The sequence below is a fragment of the Corapipo altera genome, unplaced genomic scaffold, assembly GCF_003945725.1.
Source record: "Corapipo altera isolate COAL_440 unplaced genomic scaffold, ASM394572v1 2b, whole genome shotgun sequence".
Taxonomy (NCBI): Eukaryota; Metazoa; Chordata; class Aves; order Passeriformes; family Pipridae; genus Corapipo; species Corapipo altera.
The window spans coordinates 784,331-791,624 of record NW_020884874.1 but is presented as its reverse complement, the minus strand read 5'-3'; positions in this window follow the sequence as shown (position 1 = coordinate 791,624).

Sequence of the window (7,294 nt, the reverse complement as noted above, 5' to 3'; positions counted from 1 at the left end):
GTATTCCAAAAAAATACACATGAATGTGCACATGTAACATGAATGTTGTGGGCAACCACAGAGTAATGGTTTTAAAGTGGACAAGAGGTAGTATAGACTTTATAGTCTACTAACTCAGTATGTTCTCCTATAAGCTGGAGCAGAGGTGCTGGAAGTCAGGAAAGTAGCAGGAATCATGAAGCAGCAATACTATTGACTTCTTACCTAATTTGTATTTTAGGGATTCATCTATATAAAGAGATTATTCTTACTACCCATAATTTCATCAGAATTACCTCAAATTCTGTTTAAATTCTCCTCTTAAAATGTGAAACTGTTGATGTATCTGTATAATTTGCTAAGAAATTTGCCTGCCTTCTTTGAAGAAACACAATCATTTGTCAAAACTTAATTCTGTATTGCTTTTATTTATCCTAGCTATTGTCTATAAATCACAGAACACTGATTTATATGAGACCAAGCTCACAGTGATATAGCCCAATAACATTAAATTAAAAAAAGGAACAGAGCATGAAAGAAATACAGTTAATTGCATCAGATTATGTCATTAGGCAAAAAAGTGCAGGTTCAAACATCTCTTTGAGCCCAGAAGAGAAGACATGAAAATACTGGCAAACTGAGAAAAATATGACAGAAATAAGATCTAAAATGATGCTGATGACACAGCTTTTTAATGAAGTTCTCTATTTCACAATGTAGATTAATTTGTATTTCTTCCTGGAGGTTCATTATAAACTTGTGTAATTCCTTCTTCCAACCTCATCCTGTCATTTAAAGACCATCTTTCCAGTAGTCCAAAGAGAACAGTCATGAAGATATAATGACAGGAACAAAGTAGTATATCTGAAATATCTGGTGCCAGTCATTTGCATTACAGCCGCACAGCGTTTAGAACACTGTAAGCATTTATTTGCAAACATTTTTGTGTGATAAATATAAACAAGAGAAATAAAGTTATTACTTAAATAAACCCTCTTGTTTTTGTTTTTTTTAACAACAAGTGAGGGGAAAAGTTGTGGTATATGTTTAAAATAAAACATTTTAATAAAACTCATCAAAGCTTCGGAGAGAATGAGAGAAAAACGTTTTGACATTAACTCTAAACTCAGAGAAAATTCTTGGTTATGACTTCTGCTTCACCTTTCAAATCACAAGGAATTAAACTTCTGTTCTTAAATACAAAATCAAAATTGAAAACATCCAATAATTGGTTCCTTAAGCTTACTAGGAAGGAGTGGGAACTGTACTGATATGTATGCTAGTTTTATTTTGACTTTTGCATATTTGGTGAATTTTGTAACATGGTAAAATAAAAAAAAAAGAGGCAATATTTTTCTCCAATAAATCTTCATTGTAACTAGCTACATAAAACAGGTGAGAAGATGGTCTTTTTGCTTACAAATGTGTTGGCAATGATGAGTAGACTCTGAATTTTCCTTATAAAGCATCATAAAGGTTTGGAATATAATGACTTTCTCTGTACTACCATAGATGAACCACAAGCTCATTTTGCCAGCCCATAAAAAATCAATATATAGCATTTGTAAGATTACCACAATTTTTAATCTATCAGTTTAAAAAAAAATCAGACTTGCATAAGCTCAGTGTTCTGCAAATAGGATTCCTATTATATAATCAGTTTTAACTCATATCACAGTTTTGATTTTGTCTTTTAAACACATCTGTATTCTTCTTATATTTTTGTCTTGAAATAGTGAGTGTTCATCATATAGCCATGGAAACAAGAATATTGTGGTCTAGAGTCTTTAATAGTAATCTTTATTAAGTTGAATTAAATTAATAGTTGTTTAACTTAAAAGATCCAAAAGCACTAAAATTCCATATACTCTGAGTCAGGAATTAATTTTTTATATTTTAAAGTGGAAGGTTTCTGAAGTGTCCTTTATGTATGTATTGAGGTTGGACATGGGGATTATACTCATATGATTTACATCTCAAGCTAAAATCAAACCCATCAATGTGAAGGTGTCAATGAGGAAATGAGCAATTAAAGTTTTAGACACATGAGGGGCTAATGGTCCAAGGTTCAGTAGCCAAGCAACAGCCATGCAGAGCAAACAACATGCCCTGTGACATTTTGTGTCCATAGGAGACATGGGCAAATGAGTCAGAATATATTTGCAGCAGGAATTATTAATTTATACCTAATGTATCAACACCACAGTTAGATTCCATCAAAAACAGTGGACAGGGTATCACATCAGATACCCATCAATGTGAGTCATAGGGGACTTTCCTTATATGGGTGTAGGATCTAGTTTGAGATGAAGTATCAACCAGAGCAGTTTTACTTATTTATCTCAAGGATAATTTCAAAATTTAAATCAATAAATAATTAAAAACCTACTTGTTTTAGTAAATGCTAAATCTTAAGTCAGTGTTTCTCACTGAGGTCCTGAGCTATTTGTCCCTTGAAAAAGAAGAGACAACTCAAGATGCAGCAATATGCTATCTATTGATAATATAGCAGTATAATTATTTGTCTTGGAAGGCAGGGATTAAGAATGAGGGAGGTAAAAAAGTATGTCAGGGTTGGCACATATAGGGAAAAATGGATTTTGAATTTTGAGCATGTGTCATTAGTGGGATTATTAAGATATTCCTGCATAACATTTTGCAATCCTTCTGCATTTACTCTGTATTTCTAAAAAGTCAAAATTACATGGTTAAATGATAATATTTGCAATTTTTTTTATTCAGCATATTTTTATAATAGACTTGTGTATGCAGACAATAGTAATGAATAGTTTCTTTTTATTTTAAAAGAAAAAATTGAACTAGACCTTGAAGGATATAGTCTTCTTTTTCTCCTTTTTTCTTTTCCTCATAGGAAAAATAAAGACCTATACTCACTTTCAAAATACATAAGAAAAATGTTATAACAGGCATTTAACTCAACCATTCTGAAGACCATTTTCCTGACATAAATGTTTCATATGCAGATAATCTTCTATTCCTACAGACTACACATAATGACTAAAATCAATTGCAGTGATTTAAACCAGCATCTGCGTTTCTCTCATCTCATAATACGTAGAGAAATACATTCTCATGTTTTGATTTACTAATCCATAGTACCTGGTTTGAATGATCCTAACAAAGTTAATAAACTGTAAAACTAAAAGTATGTTATCAAACTTTTCATCATACACAGAAAACTATTTTATTGACTTTATCAAACTATTATTTAGAGTCAAGTGTCTATTTTTAAGATATATTTTATACTTAAAAAAATCCCTGAAATACCCTAAATTATTCTTCAGAGACTGATCTTCCAGTAAGCCTCTATTCTTGGCCTAGCATGAGTGAAAAAGGTTAATTTAGAATTTCACCTTACATGGGAAGTCCTGCAGTCCCTCCTAAAACAGATGACCCCAGTCACCACTAAGCTCCCTTTACTGCCCATGATTCTGAGGCAGCACCTCTCTTTTTTTCTGCACTTTAGTTTACTACTTAGTTTTTAGTTCATTGTGTTCTTTCTTTCCTTCTCTCTCTCTCATTCACTTTCTTCTGTTTTTTCACTTTCTCTCTTACTGTCTGCCTGTTTGACCACCCATTCTGTCTCTCTCTCCCTCTCTTTTGATTTAGTCTGTTTAATCATAGCAGATTATTTATTGAAATTAGTTCCTGGTACTGATTAGTTCTAAGATACAAGGTTCTCTTTTCATATACTTAGAGGACTAAAATTACTGAAAACTTGTTACTTAGTCTGCTGAAATCTATTCTGCCATACTAAATGGAGAAGAAACTCTCCCAATATGCAACAGACACAGATTTCTGAAAGCTCTTCAACAAACAGCTTCTTCCCAGCCTGTTGGAAACAACTGAATCTCCTCAATCATAGACTCATAGAATGGTTTAGTTTGAACTGGTCATTTAAGATCACCTAGTTCCAACTCATCTGTCATGGACAGGTACACCCTCAACTAGACCACGTTGCTCAAAGCCCCATCAAATCTTGCCTTGAACACTTCCAGAGACAGGGCACCCGCAACTTCTCTGGGCAACCTCTTCCAGAGTCTCACCACCCTCACAGTAAAGAATTCCTTCCTATTATCTAGTCTAAACCTACTTTTTTTCAGTAGTTTAAAGTTCAAAGCTGTTTGGAGCTGTTCTTCCTTGTCCTATTTGCTACATGCCCTTGTAAAAGTCCCTCTACAGCTTTCTTGTAAGCCCCCTTTAGGTACTTGCTTTACCTTACCCTTTAGGAAGGCTGCAATAAGTCTAATATGTCAGTAGGGACATTATCAGATCAGCCAAGCAGCTGTAGAGATTTCCTCTTGATTGAACTATTTATTTTGTGCTCTAGTTTTCAAAAAACTAGTCAGTTTAAGCTCTGTCCTAACTCTAAGAAAACAGAATGCAAGGAATGTGTTACATCAAAGTTTGCATATAGTCTGCCTGTTCAGGTGGAAGAAACCTTTCAACAAAATAAGGCATCAAAGAAATTTACTAAGATATCTATTGCCAAACTAAATTTATATCAATGCCCACTTTGTAAGTGTAAGTCTTACTCAGTCTGATATCAGTTCTCAAGTGAGTTCTTCTACAGTATTTAATATCCTGGTCTTGCATAGCTTTACATTTATTGCTATGATAGTGTAGAAACCTGAGCCGTTATCCAGGGGACAATTAGTATAAACAGCAGCAACTAATCCATCATTTCTAACCTAACTCTCAGCAACTCCTGGCACCAATTCAATTACCTGTGGAACCAACATTTGAATCACAGTCAGGGTAACAGATAAGGATCGGTTCATTTAAAAGAAATAGGAGAGAGAAACACTAACACTCTCAATCAGCGCTGTGGAGTACATGTGCTTCAGTCATATGAGGGGGTAAAAGCAACACTGCCACAGAAATCCGTTATCTACACATCCAACCATGGAAACCATAAGCAAATCTGATCCTTATTGCAGCATCTCAACACCTGTTGTACATTTTCCTACACTGAGAGAGGTTAATTGGTTTATTCAATGTATTGAAGACAAATTAACTTTTTTTGGCTCTTTGAAGGAGTACAACAGTCTTTACTTGGTTGCCATATCTCCCTGACAACAGTAGGTTGAGAATCTGAGGAGGATCCTGTTGCAGTCATCTATAGATCTTTGCCAAGGACCCAGCCTGGTACTTTCTGATGTACCTTGCTACTTTTCATTTATCTTTATTAGGAATGGATCCTGGCAAATCTATGGACGATGAGTAAAAATTAGCTTCTCCAACAAAAGCCAGAGCAAGAAATGTGAACAAGTGGCTTTTCCAGTTAAAAGTGAGCATTGGAAAGGGAGAAAGACATGCTTAGAAGATGTGAGCTCTTCTCTGATGAGGATTCCACACACTCCCTCTCAAAGATTCTGGGCTGAATTATTTTGTGAGTGGAGCAATGACTCTTTATTTTCACACAGATGCTTATGCAATTATTTGGTTGATAGATGTTCTTCTTGCATACTTGGGAATATTTCATCTTCCTTTGGACATTAGACCAGAAATGTGCTTTTCTATTTATCATTATTATCCCTGGAATTTTGAGAATGTTGGAAAGAAATTCAGAAAATACCACCACAACAGTATGAGTTTAATATTCTCAGTGCTTAGATCTGATGAAGCTGTTATTAGAAAAGCAGTCCTCCAGGTGAATTTTGCTCACCTGCTTCTTCAGAACAATGACCAGGCAGCTTCCATTGAGAAAAAATGCTTTGGAGCCATTGATACTACTTATTTGCGAAAAACATTCACAAAAAACTAACACTAAAAAAAACCCTTGCAGTGATAGGGAGTTAATAGGTCTTTGAGATATGAGATACCCTGCATTACCCATCACCTCTGCAACCCCCACCAGCAGTTTTTGACCATGGGAATCAGTGATAGTTAGTCTGGATTACCTATGGTTGTCATTTCATTTAGTTACTTTCTGAAGCAAGCTGTCTGTGATTCCTTTTCCCTCCTGTGACAAAATTTCTGAAAAGGATTCTCACAGTTTTTCACCATTCACACAACCTTTTTTTCCCCGAAGAAAACATTTCCATTCCAACAGTGTTACTGTTGGCCCACACAAACCCTCTTTTGCTGTGGTAATGGCTGTTACGCAGACCTGAAAATTTCAGCTGCTCAAAAATCTTCTAATATTACCCTGAATTTCTATATCAACCTTTTATGTTGACCAGTTTTTGAATCCTCTCATTCAATATTTTGGTGCTCAAGACAGCTATAGTCCTGAGCTAACCATGTAACAGTCCTTTCACTCAAGATGATAGAACAGAAAAACATTCTGACCTCATAAGTAGCTTAAGCCACCAGAGAGCACATAGATTTTGGTGTGTAACTGCTTTTAATAGTACCATTCTTGTAAATAGCAATATGACTATATCTTGATTACTGTGATATCATTGTAATACACCTGAAAAAGTTTTCCGTCATACAGATATTTAGAAATCCACTGTTGAGTTGGAAGTCGTCTCTTATTCCAAGTGTTTGGATTAAAACTTTACAAATCAGTCACAATTCTATAAATGGTCTAGACTCTAGTTGCACCATTTTTGGTTCATAACTTACCTGCTAAAATTATACTTAGTTTGTGGGTGAGTATTATGGGAAAACAGTTTCAGTCTAGGAAAAAAAATCCCATATATATAAAATGGTAAATATTTTGGGTAGTGGATACAGCTGAAGTTGATACAACTAAGTCTAATGGTTACTCATTTGCACTGAGACTACTTCAAATCTACAGAACTTCAAAGTTAAAAGACCATTTTCCCCCCCATTTTGCTGTAACTACTTATCATTACTTGGTCCAAATATTTAAATGATTTCAAATCTTATGACACTGATTTTTTCTTTCCAAACTGTAAGCACAGCTATAGATTGGTAAACTGTTCAGGCTTGATTTCTGACCCAAAACCATTATCTTCAATGGCCTTTGGATCAGATCCTTAGAGATCTTCTTTTCAGTACCCTCTTACCAGTAATCTGTACTACATAATTAAGTGCAGTCTCAAAACTGGCCCCCATGTCCTCTGCTCATTATTCCTTTCAAAATTAATGTGTTTCCTTGCACAGCTACATTTTCTCTTTATCCCATTTTCTATCTAGTACCTTGTCTTATCTGTGGCTCCTTACCTAGTTAGTAATCTCTGATGTGGCACCTTGCCAAAATACAAGTGTACTGTATCTAAAAAATTTTACTTCTCTGTCATGTTAGTGTTATTTTCGAAGAGTTCTAACAGGTTATTTAAGTATGGCCTTTCTTGGCTGAAGAAATTCTGGCCATATTTAA